Below are 19481 nucleotides of genomic sequence, written 5' to 3' on the forward strand. Positions count from 1 at the left end.
TGGCTCCTGTCAGGCGGACAGTCTGCTGCACGGGGAGCTTGTCAGTGGCCGTGGCTCGTGTCAGGCGGACAGTCTGCTGCACGGGGAGCTTGTCAGTGGCCGTGGCTCCTGTCAGGGGGACAGTCTGCTGCACGGGGAGCTTGTCAGTGGCCGTGGCTCGTGTCAGGCGGACAGTCTGCTGCACAAGGAGCTTGTCAGTGGCCGTGGCTCCTGTCAGGCGGACAGTCTGCTGCACGGGGAGCTTGTCAGTGGCCGTGGCTCGTGTCAGGCGGACAGTCTGCTGCACAGGGAGCTTGTCAGTGGCCGTGGCTCGTGTCAGGCGGACAGTCTGCTGCACAGGGAGCTGGTCAGTGGCCGTGGCTCGTGTCAGGCGGACAGTCTGCTGCACGGGGAGAATGTCAGTGACTGTGGCTCGTGTCAGGCGGACAGTCTGCTGCACGGGGAGCTTGTCAGTGGCCGTGGCTCCTGTCAGGGGGACAGTCTGCTGCACGGGGAGCTTGTCAGTGGCCGTGCCTCCTGTCAGGGGGACAGTCTGCTGCACGGGGAACTTGTCAGTGGCCGTGGCTCCTGTCAGGCGGACAGTCTGCTGCACGTAGAGCTTGTCAGTGGCCGTGGCTCGTGTCAGGGGGACAGTCTGCTGCACGGGGAGCTTGTCAGTGGCCGTGGCTCGTGTCAGGTGGACAGTCTGCTGCACGGGGAGCTTGTCAGTGGCCGTGGCTCCTGTCAGGCGGACAGTCTGCTGCACAGAGAGCTTGTCAGTGGCCCAGGCTCCTGTCAGGCGGACAGTCTGCTGCACGGGGAGCTTGTCAGTGGCCGTGGCTCGTGTCAGGCGGACAGTCTGCTGCACGGGGAGCTTGTCAGTGGCCGTGGCTCCTGTCAGGCGGACAGTCTGCTGCACGGGGAGCTTGTCAGTGGCCGTGGCTCGTGTCAGGCGGACAGTCTGCTGCACGGGGAGCTTGTCAGTGGCCGTGGCTCGTGTCAGGGGGACAGTCTGCTGCACGGGGAGCTTGTCAGTGGCCGTGGCTCCTGTCAGGCGGACAGTCTGCTGCACGGGGAGCTTGTCAGTGGCCGCGGCTCGTGTCAGGCGGACTGTCTGCTGCACGGGGAGCTTGTCAGTGGCCGCGGCTCGTGTCAGGCGGACAGTCTGCTGCACGGGGAGGTTGTCAGTGGCCGTGGCTCGTGTCAGGGGGACAGTCTGCTGCACGGGGAGCTTGTCAGTGGTCGTGGCTCCTGTCAGGCGGACAGTCTGCTGCACGGGGAGCTTGTCAGTGGCCGTGGCTCGTGTCAGGCGGACAGTGTGCTGCACGGGGAGCTTGTCAGTGGCCGTGGCTCCTGTCAGGCGGACAGTCTGCTGCACGGGGAGCTTGTCAGTGGCCGTGGCTCGTGTCAGGCGGACAGTCTGCTGCACGGGGAGCTTGTCAGTGGCCGTGGCTCCTGTCAGGCGGACAGTCTGCTGCACGGGGAGCTTGTCAGTGGCCGTGGCTCCTGTCAGGCGGACAGTCTGCTGCACGGGGAGCTTGTCAGTGGCCGTGGCTCCTGTCAGGCGGACAGTCTGCTGCACGGGGAGCTTGTCAGTGGCCGTGGCTCCGGTCAGGGGGACAGTCTGCTGCACGGGGAGCTTGTCAGTGGCCGTGGCTCCTGTCAGGCGGACAGTCTGCTGCACGGGGAGCTTGTCAGTGGCCGTGGCTCCTGTCAGGCGGACAGTCTGCTGCACGGGGAGCTTGTTAGTGACCGTGGCTCGTGTCAGGCGGACAGTCTGCTGCACGGGGAGCTTGTCAGTGGCCGTGGCTCGTGTCAGGCGGACAGTCTGCTGCACGGGGAGTTTGTCAGTGGCTGTGGCTCCTGTCAGGCGGACAATCTGCTGCACGGGGAGCTTGTCAGTGGCCGTGGCTCCTGTCAGGCGGACAGTCTGCTGCACGGGGAGCTTGTCAGTGGCCGTGGCTCCTGTCAGGGGGACAGTCTGCTGCACGGGGAGCTTGTCAGTGGCCGTGGCTCGTGTCAGGCGGACAGTCTGCTGCACGGGGAGCTTGTCAGTGGCCGTGGCTCCTGTCAGGGGGACAGTCTGCTGCACGGGTAGCTTGTCAGTGGCCGTGGCTCCTGTCAGGGGGACAGTCTGCTGCACGGGGAGCTTGTCAGTGGCCGTGGCTCGTGTCAGGCGGACAGTCTGCTGCACGGGGAGCTTGTCAGTGGCCGTGGCTCCTGTCAGGGGGACAGTCTGCTGCACGGGGAGCTTGTCAGTGGCCGTGGCTCCTGTCAGGGGGACAGTCTGCTGCACGGGGAGCTTGTCAGTGGCCGTGGCTCGTGTCAGGCGGACAGTCTGCTGCACGGGGAGCTTGTCAGTGGCCGTGGCTCGTGTCAGGCGGACAGTCTGCTGCACGGGGAGCTTGTCAGTGACTGTGGCTCGTGTCAGGCGGACAGTCTGCTGCACGGGGAGCTTGTCAGTGGCCGTGGCTCGTGTCAGGCGGACAGTCTGCTGCACGGGGAGCTTGTCAGTGGCCGTGGCTCCTGTCATGGGGACAGTCTGCTGCACGGGGAACTTGTCAGTGGCCGTGGCTCCTGTCAGGGGGACAGTCTGCTGCACGGGGAGCTTGTCAGTGGCCGTGGCTCGTGTCAGGCGGACAGTCTGCTTCACGGGGAGCTTGTCAGTGGCCGTGGCTCCTGTCAGGCGGACAGTCTGCTGCACGGGGAGCTTGTCAGTGGCCGTGGCTCCTGTCAGGGGGACAGTCTGCTGCACGGGGAGCTTGTCAGTGGCCGTGGCTCGTGTCAGGCGGACAGTCTGCTGCACAAGGAGCTTGTCAGTGGCCGTGGCTCCTGTCAGGCGGACAGTCTGCTGCACGGGGAGCTTGTCAGTGGCCGTGGCTTCTGTCAGGCAGACAGTCTGCTGCACGGGGAGCTTGTCAGTGGCCGTGGCTCCTGTCAGGCGGACAGTCTGCTGCACGGGGAGCTTGTCAGTGGCCGTGGCTCCTGTCAGGCGAACAGTCTGCTGCACAGGGAGCTTGTCAGTGGCCGTGGCTCCTGTCAGGCGGACAGTCTGCTGCACGGGGAGCTTGTCAGTGGCCGCAGCTCGTGTCAGACGGACAGTCTGCTGCACGGGGAGCTTGTCAGTGACCGTGGCTCGTGTCAGGCGGACAGTCTGCTGCACGGGGAGCTTGTCAGTGGCCGTGGCTCGTGTCAGGCGGACAGTCTGCTGCACAGGGAGCTGGTCAGTGGCCGTGGCTCGTGTCAGGCGGACAGTCTGCTGCACGGGGAGAATGTCAGTGGCCGTGGCTCCTAACAGGCGGACAGTCTGCTGCACGGGGAGCTTGTCAGTGGCCGTGGCTCCTGTCAGGGGGACAGTCTGCTGCACGGGGAGCTTGTCAGTGGCCGTGCCTCCTGTCATGCGGACAGTCTGCTGCACGGGGAGCTTGTCAGTGGCCGTGGCTCGTGTCAGGCGGACAGTCTGCTGCACGTAGAGCTTGTCAGTGGCCGTGGCTCGTGTCAGGGGGACAGTCTGCTGCACGGGGAGCTTGTCAGTGGCCGTGGCTCGTGTCAGGTGGACAGTCTGCTGCACGGGGAGCTTGTCAGTGGCCGTGGCTCCTGTCAGGCGGACAGTCTGCTGCACAGAGAGCTTGTCAGTGGCCCAGGCTCCTGTCAGGCGGACAGTCTGCTGCACGGGGAGCTTGTCAGTGGCCGTGGCTCGTGTCAGGCGGACAGTCTGCTGCACGGGGAGCTTGTCAGTGGCCGTGGCTCGTGTCAGGCGGACAGTCTGCTGCACGGGGAGCTTGTCAGTGGCCGTGGCTCCTGTCAGGCGGACAGTCTGCTGCACGGGGAGCTTGTCAGTGGCCGTGGCTCGTGTCAGGCGGACAGTCTGCTGCACGGGGAGCTTGTCAGTGGCCGTGGCTCCTGTCAGGCGGATAGTCTGCTGCACGGGGAGCTTGTCAGTGGCCGTGGCTCGTGTCAGGGGGACAGTGTGCTGCACGGGGAGCTTGTCAGTGACCGTGGCTCGTGTCAGGGGGACAGTGTGCTGCACGGGGAGCTTGTCAGTGGCCGTGGCTCGTGTCAGGCGGACAGTCTGCTGCACAGGGAGCTTGTCAGTGGCCGTGGCTCGTGTCAGGCGGACAGTCTGCTGCACGGGGAGCTTGTCAGTGGCCGTGGCTCGTGTCAGGGGGACAGTGTGCTGCACGGGGAGCTTGTCAGTGGCCGTGGCTCGTGTCAGGCGGACAGTCTGCTGCACAGGGAGCTTGTCAGTGGCCGTGGCTCGTGTCAGGCGGACAGTCTGCTGCACGGGGAGCTTGTCATTGACCGTGGCTCGTGTCAGGGGGACAGTGTGCTGCACGGGGAGCTTGTCAGTGGCCGTGGCTCGTGTCAGGCGGACAGTCTGCTGCACAGGGAGCTTGTCAGTGGCCGTGGCTCGTGTCAGGCGGACAGTCTGCTGCACAGGGAGCTTGTCAGTGGCCGTGGCTCGTGTCAGGCGGACAGTCTGCTGCACGGGGAGCTTGTCAGTGGCCGTGGCTCGTGTCAGGGGGACAGTCTGCTGCACGGGGAGCTTGTCAGTGGCCGTGGCTCGTGTAAGGCGGACAGTCTGCTGCACGGGGGAGAAACTCTAATTACCGAGGCTGAGACATAGTTTTTTGAAGTAGTTATGGGCCCGTCCGCGAGGTAGGAGCTTTGATTATATATTGCTTACGTAACTACATTAATTTATTAGGAGAAGTAATGTATAAGCCATCATCAGGCAAACAAACCAGTGAAAATTCACTCTATTTAGTTAGCCACTTATTTTGTGGTGTGTAATACAATGAGTTTTTGCACCTCCTACTCTTTTATTTATTACATGACGGTTTATTACAAAACAGCATTCAGTATTTTCGCATCGATTAAATTAGTTTTGCGCCGCCGAGGAGATAACTTAATACAACCAAAAAAATGTATTAACTAAAAGGAGTACCTTTTACTTGCTGGTAGTTAAGGGCCCGCCCGACTGATAGCGACGCATGCAGCGTGTAACGTGGTTTCAGTTTCCACTGTAAGAGTCGCACTTGTTTATTTCCCTCCTTGTTCTGTGGTCATCTCTGCAGCCCTCGACCTTCCACCGCGCTCCTGAGCTGAATGATAACAATCCCAGGGACAAGGTGAGTGCGCGGCTTGATTAAGTCGTATGAGGAAAACACTGCAGTTCTCTCTCTCTCTCTCTCTCTCTCTCTCTCTCTCTCTCTCTCTCTCTCTCTCTCTCTCTCTCTCTCTCGGCGGTTCGCGATCCAGCTGCGCACATGACCACGCCGACACCACGTGTGTGTGCGGATCAAGGACGCTACTCGCTGAGTGTCGCCAGTTAGTCGCAGTTAGTCACAGCTATGTCGCAGTTAGTCGCAGTTAGTCGCAGTTGGTCGCAGCTATGTCGCAGTTAGTCGCAGTTAGTCGCAGTTGGTCGCAGCTATGTCGCAGTTAGTCGCAGTTAGTCGCAGTTGGTCGCAGCTATGTCGCAGTTAGTCGCAGTTAGTCGCAGTTGGTCGCAGCTATGTCGCAGTTAGTCGCAGTTAGTCGCAGTTGGTCGCAGCTATGTCGCAGTTAGTCGCAGTTAGTCGCAGTTGGTCGCAGCTATGTCGCCGGACTCTCCTGCGTGCGTGCGTGTGTTTCTGCGTGTTTCATGTGTCCCGTTGCAAGTTCTCTTCCCTGTACTCAGCCATTGTATAGCAAAGTTTAACAGATTGTTCCTTATAAGGCTGTTTCCCGCGGGGCCCTTTCTTTTTTTTTTGACGTGACAACGTCTAATAAATAGATGAACGCCGGCTACACGCACGAAAAAGTGTCCCGTGACGCACATTGTCCCGTTACGCTCATTGTACGCTTGCGCCGCATCTATCTCTCTTCCACTCGATTGGAAAAACTATCGATTTGACTTTTTCGAGGCACATTAAACTTGAAACACTCCCATTCGTTTCCGACTTTGCCTATCATCGTCCTATCATTAACAGAATAACACAGATTGGAAGAAGTTAAATAGCAAACATGTATAAAAGTTATAGTTAAAATAATCTCTTTGTTAAAGTAATAAACATATTTGTTTTAATGAGTGCAAATAAAAGTAAATTTATCAATTAAATTGTTGATTTCATTTCACCCCGTCTTTGTATCCATACAAAATAGTGATAATTCAATAAAAATGATTCAATTTTATTCATAAAAGTATGCAATCATTTCATCAATGTTTTGTTATGACGTTTTCACGTTAAACTATCGTTCGTAAACCGACTTTACAGACAACCAATATTTTATATTTGATATGTTGTCTTTATCTCGAGGTCTCGACGACTGCTATGTCAAAAGTGTTGGTTAAATCACATACCACTTTCTAAACATCGATTATGCTGTCCACGGGTAAAATTTTAGTATTTAAAAGACGACTTTGATCAAACCTCGCAATGTTTTAAATATTTTACTTTTGTTCTCATTTTTAATTAATGGTTAAGTACTTAATTGATTGATCATTAGTTCAGGCTACACAGAAATATTATTATGAAACGAATAAACGAATAAATTAAAACTTAGATGTTTGAAATAACATTTTGTCAATTTTTGAAATACATTTTCATCAACAATTTTCCATAGAAAGGAATATAGTAAAAAATTAATCTTTATTTACACATCGCATTTCTATCTAAATCGTTAGTTAAATAGACATGTAGAACTAAAAATTTTACACAACGAAAGGCATATAGTTCAAATTTTCCCTAAATATATACGTCATAACTAGGTCTTTAATAAAATTTAATGCAATATCGCAATTAAAATGTACAAAACAGATTTTATTTTTATTTTTTACAAAAATCTTACTTTAGATTATTGCGTATGTGAAACAATTTAATTGATGTATTCAAAATACTGTAGTAACTAAAGATATATTGACAATTTATTGATACCAAATTTCTGCAAATCAGTTATTTGAAATTGTTTTAATGTCATATTTCAACATATGTTACTTGTGTTATTATTAAAAATTACCTAATTTTGTATAATGATTGATTTTTAAAAAAGTTTTTTTATCAAGGTAAAGTAAATTGTTCAAATATCATATCTATACTAATATTATAAAGCTGAAGAGTTTGTTTGTTTGTTTGAACGCGCTAATCTCAGGAACCACTGGTCCGATTTGAAAAAATTATTTCAGTGTTGGATAGTACATTTATCGAGGAAGGCTATAGGCTATATTATATTATCAATAACATTAGGGATCCTTACTAAAAGTCCAATTTAGAATCAAATGTGTTGAAGGTGGTTAGATACAACATGCAGTACACGTACGAAGTGTGTGTTGACAATGCCGCAGGCGTTAGAAGTTTATTTCCTATTGCCTATTAACATTGTTGCCACGCACTAGATGACTTATCATTCTTAATTTTCCCATACAAGTAAAAAAAACACCCGTGTGATATTAACAACGAAGCAATCAGTACCCTCATAAGAGTTCAATTAGTATTTAAATACTTTTCATCACTTTAAATCGCAAACCTAAACTATTGTTTTTTTTCCTCTCTCTGTGTTTAATTTGTTTTTTTATTGTCCTTTTTTTTCAAGTATATATATTTTACAGACTTGAAACTTCACATTAAGGTTCCTTATGTTACGCAGGATGACATTTTCCGAAAATTAGATCCCATGGGTGGTTAAAACCAGGTAACAGTGGATACTTTGTCTGCATGAGAACAGGATTTTGCATTGTTCATGCCTTCATGGCGATAGGCTTCGCGCGACAGTGGCATACCCACAAGGAGGGGCATGTATAATGAGCGGCGCAAGAGTGATCTGCCTGTAGACTGCCGTAGCGAAGTACGGGTACATCAGTTGTACGTTGCGTGCACGAGTCGGGAAACCATCGGTGCTAATCATTTTTTCTCCGGTACATTATACAGCATTGTAATAAATTTTCACTGAATTTTTTTTTTATTTACCATTACTGTAAATGGGAGATGTGGCTTAATTTTTTTCCATTAGTATTGCCGTGCGAAGCCGGGTTGGGCAGCTAGTTCATAATAAAGATACATTATGTAGGAAACCCTATAAATAATCTCACGCATTATTAGTTTTTTTATTCAGAATATGTTGTTTTTTTAAATATTACACTACACATTTTGTAGTGATTGCAAACAAGATTTCAAAACAAATTGTTAAGAATAATTCATAAAAGTACAAAATATTCTCTTTCACATAAGTAGTATAGGTAGTGGGTTTTTTTCCGGTGCCAGGCAGCATGCTGTGGATGGTGGATTTTCGAAGCCATCTTTGATTGTGACGACACGACAGTCATCTTAGATGACCTTGACCTTGATCTTGACATCAGCTGCCAACCTGGATCAGCTAACTTGGATTCCGCCAATTAGTTTTATAAAACTTCCCGACATTTTGAATTACGATGACAAAATTGTAATTTTTGTTACGGACGCCAACTTGAAAATCCATATTTTTTTATGCTAAGAAATCGGGGAAAATTTAAAATTTAAAAAAAAAATTTAAAAAATTTAAATAAAAAACATTCCGCCATCTTGTATTATCTCATGATTGCCATATTGAAAAAACCGTAATTATTAACAGATTAATTAGAAAAAATATAAAAAAAAAGATTAATACAATTTTAATAAAAAAAACGCACTTACATCATGGAGTGCTTGGTTCGAAAACAAAAAAAATCGAAAGGTCCTTCCTTCACAGAAACCACCAGCAGGCTAACCTCCCACCATTAATGCCAAGGCAGATATATATATATATATATATATATATATATATATATATATATATATATAGACACACACACACACACAGCTAGTATGTCATCATGTCCGTCATCACATAAATATTTGAGGCAATCTTTATGCCGTAAATAATTTGTTGGTTTGAATATCTGTTTACAAGAAAGTTACATTAATATTTTTTTCCGCCGATAAATTTATCTTATTGTATTACTCGCTCTGCCTTACTCTTTTGAATGTCCAAGCGAGTGCAGTGTTGGTCCTTATTATTGTGAATTTTGCAGACATATAAATATATATATATATAATCCCTTTTTAACTCACTTTGAAAAGAATGTTTTTCAATCGCCTTGTTTGTGCTATTAGTCCATTGAAAAGTTACATTTGGGGTTGCGTTTGTCAGAGGACGCAATTTTATTTTTTATATATGAAGGGAGAGTTGGTGTAAAGTTAAATCCAAGTTTGTGGGGTTGCAACCCTTGTCCCACGGCCGCCATCATGGAAAAAGACATTCAAATAGTTTTTACGGTTTATCTTCCAAACTATAGGTCTCACAAAAAGAATTATTTAACTTTTTTTTTGAAAATAAAATTTTCTACAACTTATGTTCAGTAACGTTTAGTCGTAGAACCATAAATAAAAAAGCTATAAGCGAAAATCCATTAAACTTTGAGAAAAAAAATCTATTTGTCGATATAACTTTTTTCTAATCATTTTACAAAAAAAAAAGATATCAGACCATTTTTATAGATGGTGTTTTAGGGAATAATTTTTATTTTAAACATTTTTAATTTTATTTATTAGTTAAGGTTTTACAGCGCTGCGAAACGAATACTATTCTTCAGTATTCATAACTATACATAAATAGGTTAGTTCATGATTTGTTGTTAATCTTTTAAATTTGTTTGTTGAATGCTCCATGCTGTAGGTGAGCTTGAATGATTCAAGAAAGAAGGACCATGTTTACGAGACCATAGAGTGCTCGAGTTTAACATGTTTGAAATTGTTCAATATTTATTTACTGTTGATAAAGTTGTGCGACTCTCACAACGCAGTTTTTTGTGTCTGTTCTAACTCAACCCCTTGTCTCCCCTCACGGGAAGCAACAGTCTTTCACAGCATACAGCAGTAGCCTATCTATGATTTGTTGGAGGAGTCTTGTACACTCGTAGAATTGTAGCCTCATTATCTGTTAGACTCGTAGCATTCTAGCCAAATATAATTGGTGCTGATGAAGCAAAAAAAAGGCCGTTGGAGTCAATGACTATTGGACAGATTGAATTCATGAGATGCGAACGTATAAAATCTCATCGAATTTTTCGATCATATATCCTCTTTTTTTTTTATGTTGTTTTTTAACTCTAGTATTATAGTAAATGGTTCTTGATTTGACTAGCATATTAATCCGTACGATGCATGTATATAAGCGAGTCCTAGACAGCAGGTCGTTCAGTTTGTTACTGGCGTTGACTCACCTATTTTGATTCTTCTGGTGCATAAGTCGTGTCAATTACCTGTACTTGCGAACTACATGGCGTATTTACCGTCTTTAACGACTAACTCGATGGACGTTGTACCATCGTCTACGGGAACCTTTACGACAGCTACGACGGAGAAGGTGCGGATCCCGTTGGCAACGACGACGACGTCAACATTGGAGGAGATTTCAACAGATGTGATACCACCATCATCCGAAGTTTCATCATCAGCAATGGATACTAATACTAATACTAATGAAGAGCGTACATTACGTCAGTGCAAATACTGTGACGCATCATTTACTATCACCTCAAATGCTCGCAGACATGAAAGAAGCAGTTGTTCTAATAATGTTAAAAGAATACAATTTCAGTGCAATAAGTGCAATAAACTAATTTCACGTCTTGATAGCTTACGTCTCCATTATAAAAAATGCTCCGAGAAAGTTAAGTGCGAGTATAATGAACATGGTTATTGTTTTGACTCATGTGTTGTACCAGCTGATAAGACTATATAAGTGAGACCCTGGTGATATGAACTTCAGTCCGTCTCTGACTACGGTGGTGAACGGATCGGATAGTTAGACTTGTATAACATAATAGACCGGTATCTAGCTATTCTTGAGAACTCGATGGCATCAATACCACAATCTACACCAACCTGGTTCGAACGTCTACCATCATCAGTGCAGAGCACGATGACGATGTCTACAGCTACACCTGCTCTCTCAGCACAGCAGGAGATTTCGACGCGTGCAACATCTTCTGCAGAGCAGGCCTCAACGGCTTCAGAAGTTAACATGTCAGCAGTGTTACAGTGATTGTCAACAATTCCAGTGCCATTGATAAAGGAAGGAGCATCCAGCGGTGTTCCATCACCCGACTGCACGTACTGTGAGAAGATCAAAAACTTGAAATTACAGGATTATGTAATACACAATTGTAGTAATAACTCTTAACGCATTAAATATCAGTGCAACAGGTGTTTAAGCATGTTTGTACAATATGGAAGATTAAAACGGCACCTCAGGAATTGTGATAGACTGGCTGTACATTCATCGGAATCAAGCTGTATATTTTGTAACAAAACATTGGCAAATATTCAAAGTGCACAACGACACTAAATATATCACTGTCCTTTTAATGAAGTCGATAATTCGTCTTTGTGTGAAAATTGCGGTGTACCAATATGTCGACCTGATAAACTGAATAGACATTTACGAACATGTAAAAGACTTGGTCCATACATCAAGAAGACTGTTTGAATCAATGAATCCACAAAACTTTAGTAATTTGTCTGTGTATTTTTTTTGTACTTGTAGTAGTGTAGAATTTATGTAATAAAAGTTTTTTTAATAGAACTTGTGGTGTTTTTATTTTCTCGAACCTTACACTTTAGTGGTACTTTTTTTAAATATTAAAGTTGTTTTGTATCGGCCAGGGATCTAACCAAGGAGCTTAGTCGATCTAATCAATCATTATATAGATAACAAATTTATTTAATGAATTTTGAACTTTTTCCCGACTCTCTAGCATTAAAATTACGAATTTCCAATATGGTGGTCTTGATGTCTGATAGGATGATGGTAGTAGAGGATTTAAAGTCTCTTTACGAATGTTGAACATGGTTTATTGAAATTATTATTTTTTACATAAAATTAAACATTATTGCATCGATCGGGTATCGAACCGAGGACGGGAATCGATCGAATCAATATGTAAATTAATGAGTGATTTATTTAATGAATTTTGGAACTTTTCCCGAATTTCTAGCTAAATAATTACGGATTTTCAAGATGGCGTCCAAATTTCAAGATGGCGGGTGTCACAGCAATAAATTATTACTGAACTCTAGCGGATAAGAATTAAACTAACATGTCATCAGCGCACTCTCGCCGACGATACAATGATGATGGCTTCCAGCATCGAAGACAAGATGGCGGACATGATGTCATACTAAGTGACGATATATATGCTTTGAAAAAAAGTGGTGGGAGTCAGTCTGCCTGCAGCCACTGTGAGGGTTGGATCTGTCGCCATTATTAATTTTTTTTTTTGCACTCGCCGGGTTCGAACCGAGGACTCCGAGCTCCGTGTCATAAATGTTTATTTTTTAAAAAAAAATTTATTAAAATTTTATTAAGTTAATTTTTTTATAAATTTTAAATTTTTTTATTAAAATCGGATCATAAATAAAGATTTTAAAGATGGCGACCGTAACGGAAACTGCAACGGTGGCGTCATATTTCAAAATGGCGGATAACGAAATGCCGGATTGTTCGAGAAAACAAAATGACGTCATCCAAGATGGTGGATCCAAAATGGCCGCCGTGATCTACTTGTCCCGTTACAATGTGTCCCGTTACGCGGTGTCCCGTTACACTCATCCAAGATGGCCGCCGTGACGTCAGAATCAGATATGTGACTCGGCTCCGGCTCCACACCCTGAACCCTGATCTCGGAGCCCCATTTACATACTACTCATATTCGATTTCGGAAAATAGTATACGAACTGTTTATTATTCGTATTCGATTCCGAAAAATCGAATACTAATTGTTTATTGTTCGTATACGATTTCGGAAAATTGAATACGAATTGTTTATTGTTCGTATTCGATTTCGAAAAGTCGAATATTCACGCAGCATAGCCAGTTCCCCTGACTGGCGCCAGAGAGAGTGACAACCACGGTGGTCTGGGGTTCGAGTCACTGTCTCATCACTGGGCCTCCGCCCATATCCTCTCAGACTTCTAATACTATCATTTTTATTTTGAAAACTAAATATAATTTCATTGTCAAAATCTTTTATTTTCATATCTCATTATTGTTACAATTAAATCGGGTTTCATCATAGTTTTTCATACAGATAATGGTTCTTCGAACAAATGTTGGTCTTTCTGTTAACAATCGCATTGTAGATTAGCTTATTACATACAAAATCATTTTAGGAGAAATTTATAATAATTTAAAATATAAATGTAAAATATATAGTTATAGTAACCCCTTTCTTTTACATAAGCATTATGTTAACATATTTTATACTTATTAGAATAGTTAGCCTAGTGGAAGTGTATTTTCGTAAGTATAATGTTATTTGAAAAAGTTTTAATATACTTTTTGTAAATTTCAAATAATGAGACTGCTTAAATGAAAGAATTCTTCGTGTTTTTCACCTGGAAAATTGGAATCGACAAGGGTTAAATAGTTTGGGCATTAAATAGGCCTACCTCACTAACATGACTGTAGTATTCTAGTCATCCATGAATGTCTACAGCACTGCTACCGCATAATAAAATCGTGTACTACAGATTCATAAATTTATGTATTTAATGATGAAAAATAAACTTAATCTTTTATTAAGTCTAAAAAATAAGTTAGAATATTCATTGTGCATGCCTTATTACAAACATATTAATTTCCTCTTTATAAATAACTCGGCATGAAAACATTTCTTTAAACTGAATAATCATCTGAAGAAGATAAATTTAATCTGAAGGGGGGGGGGGGGGATTTTAATTGTTCAAAACCGAAATAAATTTTATATATATTTTTCTTTTATGTACAAGAGTGTACTGGTGTAGTAACGACATTCGCTTGTTATTATTTAACGTTGGAATCAAGTGATTTAAATAATTTCGTTCCAATCACCTTGACACATCTGTGATTCCATTGTGACGATATTCGCATAAGTGACAGAATTATCCATTAGAAAGTTATTTTGTGAAATTTTCATCGCATCTCTGGAGCGAAGTGACCAGATTCCCCCCTCCCCCAATGACATTGTTAATCTGGTACATCGGTAGTATGACGATGATTCGTAATTTTTCGAAATTTTACCAAATTTATTCGTTTTCAAACCTTTGGATATGTTCATGCAGGTACAATGATTTTTTGGAGTGATTACGTCTTATAAATCGATGAACGCCGGCTGCACGCACGAAAAAGCATGACTCATTGTCACGTTCCGCCTGAGCTGAGCGTGCAAGAACCGCAATTTTTCATCAATGTTTTCTTATGACGTTATCACGTAAAATTATCGTCCTTAAACCGACTTTACAGACAACCCCCTTTTTTTTCCAAAGAAAATTAAATTTTGACTTTAAAAATTGTTTCAAACAGACATGTCAAAATAAAGTTGTAAGCGTTGATGGTTGTCATGCACGACATGTAAATGGCAGGCGTTTGTCGAGCTAATCGAACCTGCCAGTGTCGATGTGTCGAGTGCGATGCGAGCCAAGCTCCGGCAGAAGACCAGCAGATGCCATGAAGGCGCGTGTCTGAGGCCAGGAACAACATCCTGGACTAGTCGAGGCTGGTCGTGGCCGGAGTCGAGGCAAACAACATGCAAACCAGTTATCTCACACGTGCGTGGACGCGGGATTCCCCTTCTTCTCTCTCTCTCTCTCTCTCTCTCTCTCTCTCTCTCTCTCCGAGCAACACGACCAAGAACTGATGCTAGTAGCGTGCCTGCCGAGTGACTGTTGCTGAAGCTTACCGAGTTCCCGCAGTTAATTATTCTGTATTTGCATGAGTAGGTAGTAGTATATCTTGGCTTCTGGCTATGGATGTCCGCCAACATGGATTGTGACGTCACGGCGGCCATCTTGGATAGCCCAGATCTGACCCTTTGACCTTGACCTTGAACGTCAAATTTTGCCAAAAATAATAACTCAAAATTTCCCCAAAACTCGCCAAAATCCACAAAAAATATCAAGTTTTTTAGCGGGGGAAATTCCGCAAAAAAATCACAAAGAATTTCTCTGTTTCAAAGGAAAGATTTCCATACGGATAGAAAATTTCTTGCTTTATTTCTCAAATATTCAATAAATCGGAATTCTAAAAACTTAAAAAGACTTTTGCCTTAGAAAAAAAATTATCCGTAGTTGCTTAAATTCCCCGGAAAAAAGCCTCCAATCAAACTCTGGCGGCCATCTTGGATGACCTTTAGGTTTACCTTGACCGTAAAATAAAACTTCTTTATTTTTTGAACAAAAAATTTTAAAAAAATATAAAAAATTACTTTCATCAAAATTTTAGTTACTTAATCGATTCGATTCCCGGCGAGAGTAAACATGTAATAATATTAAAAAAATTTAAATTGCTTGATTACATTTTGTCAAAAATTAATAAAATTGCTTGATTCACACCCGAATATTGCAACATTCTAGAATCCAAGATGGCGGCCGCAACTAAATGTGCAGCGATGACGTCATACACAACCAAATGGCAGGCGTAACGAAAAGTACATCGTTTCTACAATCCGGGATAGTGACCGTAACGAAATGCGCAACAGTGATGTCTTAATTCAAAATGGCAGAATATTTAATAAAATTGTATTAATTAAATATTTTTATAAATTTACAATTTTGTCACTTTGTATAGCATGAAAATTACTGATTTTTAATATGGCGCGTGTAGTGTACGCAATTCTATTAATATTTTACATTGTATTTTTTTTCATATATATTAATAAATTACATGTTTACTCTCGCCAGGAATCTAACCAAGGACCAAAATCAATTAAGTAACTAGATATTTAAAGAGAGTAATTTTTTATTTTTTTATTTTTTCGGAATTGTTTGGTCAAAAATTAAAGAATTTAAATTTTACGGTCAATGTCAATGTGAAGGTCATCCAAGCTGGCAACCAGGGGCTTATTTGAGGCTTGTAGCCACTTTCCCTCAGACCGGGAATGTTTCCCTCAACATAGAGTAATTTTTTATTTTTCAATTTTTTTTAGATTTTTACGGAATTTTTTCCAAAAAAAGCTTAAATTTTGGGCGGATTTTGGTGAATTTTGGGCAAATTTTTAGTAATTTTTGGCCGAATTTGGCGAATTTTGAAGGTCAAGGTCAAAGGTCAATGTCGTCAAAGATGGCAGCTGTGACGTCACAATCTAAGATGGCGGACATTGGCTCAGACTCCACAGCCAGAAGCCAGGGCACGAACCAGCCAAGATATACTACTCACGATATCCAAAATGCAATATAATTTCTTTCATAATAGCTAGGTCATGCAACATTGCTTGTTAATGCCGGTTGTTAAAAAAAACATCGGCAATGAAAAACAAATATATATTCATAAACAATCTGAGAAAAAGTTAATATCAACTGCTGCCAAATGTTACATTCCAAGACAACACAGAGAATTATTCCGTGCAAGGAATTAAGTCATGCAATTAACAGCACAGACGAACACAGGTTGACAACGACGGTACAGTTTCAACATGAACAGTAAATACATATGTATATTCGTGCCGCATGACGGGACTGTTTCGTCAAATAGTCAGCCTACCACGCCCACTCGTGATATCATCGCTGAGTCGTCCAGAACAAGTCTTCTGTTCCATTACATACGTCTTAGAGTCGCTATGCCATCCGGAGTTGTATTTCCTGTATTTACCTATAGCAGTGCCTATATAATAGTATTTACTGGGACTGCTGCCGGTGAATGAAGGTGTGTCACCGCCATCTTGGATTCTGACTTCACGGCGGCCATTTTGAATGATAGCAACATTTTGTCCTTTTCGTTACTGTCACTATCTTGGATTATGAAAAAAGCGGCCATCTTGGATAAATTTGACCTTTGACCTTAACCTTGACATTTTACCATTACCCTTGTCCTTGAATTTTGAACTTTTTTCTTTGATCTTTAACTTTGACATTGACATTTAAATTTGACCTTTGATCTATGACCTTGACCTTTTACTTTTGGTCATTGTTTTCATCTTGACCTCAAAAATTTCACTTCACCTTTGACCTTGACCTTGATATTTGACCTTGGTCTTTGACATTGAACATAATATTTGACCTCAGACGCCATATTGGATTCCACAATCTTGGCATCGAGTGCCCCAATCACAGAACACTGTCATTTTGGTTATGGTCACCATCATGTATTCTAATAACATGTCCGCCATCTTGGATCTGATGTCTCAGCCACTTTTCTAGATTCTAATGACAAAGACGCCATCTTGTTGTCAGCTGAGGGCCGCCATCTTGGATGACGACATTACTCACATTTTGATTTTTTCTGTTTCATGGATGCCTCCATCTTGGACACCGACATCTTTGTTTCTGCTGTTTGTTCCTAAAGAGTGCCAGCATCGCTCTGTCCACATGCACATAAGGTCGATGTTCCATGACCATCTAATGTTTTTGTGGTCCTATTCGACAATTTAAATTTATTTTTATTACAAAATACACTCATTTACAATACCGAGAATTAATTAAGGTATATAAACATAACACTCTTTCAGGCTTGTAAATTTTGTAATTTGAAAAAATAATCGCATCAATTGTTCAAGACCGAACCGCCATATTTATTTTTCAATACTTGCCCCCAGGAGTGCTAGTATCACACATCGCCTACTAGAGGGCACACCGCCATCTTGTGTTCTATACCAGATGCTCTAGCAAACACATTTGCCAGAATGTGTTGCCACCATATTTGTTTAATTTTTCTGGCTAGAATACAGGAATAATTTATTACTGTGGTGTCCACCATCTTGTTGGCCATCTTAGCCACCATCTTGAAATTCTATAATTATTAAGTTAGAAATTCGGAAAAAACTCCAAAATTCATAAAAAAAAAATGGGTTGTCTGTAAAGTCGGTTTACGGACGATAGTTTAACGTGACAATGTCATAACAAAACATTGATGAAATGATTGCATACCTTTATGAATAAAATTTAATCATTTTTATTGAATTATCACTATCGTGTATGGATACAAAGAAGGAGTGAAATTAAATCTACAATTTAATTGATAAATTTACTTTTATTTGCACTCATTAAATCAAATATTTTTATTACTTTAGCGAAGAGATTATTTTAACTATAACTTTTATACATGTTTGCTATTTAACTTCTTCCAATCTGTGTTATTCTGTTAAGGATAGGACGATGATAGGAAAAGTAGGAAACGAATTGGGAGTGTTTCAAGTTTAATGTGCCTCGAAAAATTCAAATCGATGGTTGTTCCAATCGAGTGGAAGAGAGATAGATGCGGCGAAAGCGTACAATGAGCGTAATGGGACACAGCGTAACGGGACAATGTGCGTAATGGGATACTTTTTCGTGCGTGCAGCCGGCGTTCATCGATTTATTAGACGTTGTCACGTCAAAAATTACATGTTATTTTAATGAGTTATTTGTTCAAAATCCGTCCTTGGTTCGATCCTTACTCCATGTAAAATAAATAATTTTAAAAATTGCCTAAAATGACAGTTTCAAGAAATACAACAAAAATTCAAATAAACAATTTATTACAGATATTCCACAAGTACAAAAAAGCAAATTACAATGGTTTCTAGATATCTACAGTCATTTTAGAAGGTAAAGTGAGTCCTTTGTATGTTTTCACATGTGATTTCAGGACATCTCCACGTGGCAGTCGATTAACCAGCCACGTCCAGTCGGTACAACGACCAGCCACGTCTTGATGTAAGCTGTTCATTTCAAGTTGATTAGACGCATCAGACGACTGGTCGGACACGCCCGACCAGCTGGTTAGAAAGACTATCGTGTTTAGTTTGTGGCAAGGTATGCCAAGTCGGTGGCCAAACATGTCCATTCAGTGGCCAGGAACACTTGGTCAGTAGGTGGCCAGCCACTTCCAGTCGGCAGATGATCAGACATATTAGGTCAGTAGCCAATAGGTATTTTTCGTCGATACTCGGTGAACATTTTTAACAGAATATGTGCAAAATCATGTGCATAGGCCAAGCTTCTCCGAACCAAGAGGTGGTATTCGCCGATACGCGACCAACATTTGAAACAGGTCATGTTCGATGACAGGAGTATAGACCAGTCGCCTCGAGGCCAATCATGTCCTGATTACAGACTTGTCTATGAAAATTCGACAAAAAAAAAATATTAATATTAAAATAAGCACATTATACAAAAGTAAAGTTCGCACAATACATGTCATGAACTAAAAGTACAAAAACAGGATATGCAATGAACACTAAATATACACACAGGACACAAAGTACACATTTAATGAACACACAGTACACTCGCAATGAACATACATATACACAGGACATGCATTAGACCTAAAAGAAACACAATTGGAAGAGCAATCAAAAAAGGAAGCACATTTGGAGGCAAAATAAAAAAGGAAGCACATTTGGAAGGACATTCGATAATATGGCAGCACAATTGTAAGCACAATAAAAAAAGGAAACACAATGATAAAAGGGCAGCACATTTAACAAAAGGACATAAATTTGTACGAAAGTTCAACTTGGTAGGATGCGATCTGCTTGGAGGGACACG

Source organism: Bacillus rossius, chromosome 16 (genome assembly GCF_032445375.1).
Source record: "Bacillus rossius redtenbacheri isolate Brsri chromosome 16, Brsri_v3, whole genome shotgun sequence".
Classification (NCBI taxonomy): domain Eukaryota; kingdom Metazoa; phylum Arthropoda; class Insecta; order Phasmatodea; family Bacillidae; genus Bacillus; species Bacillus rossius.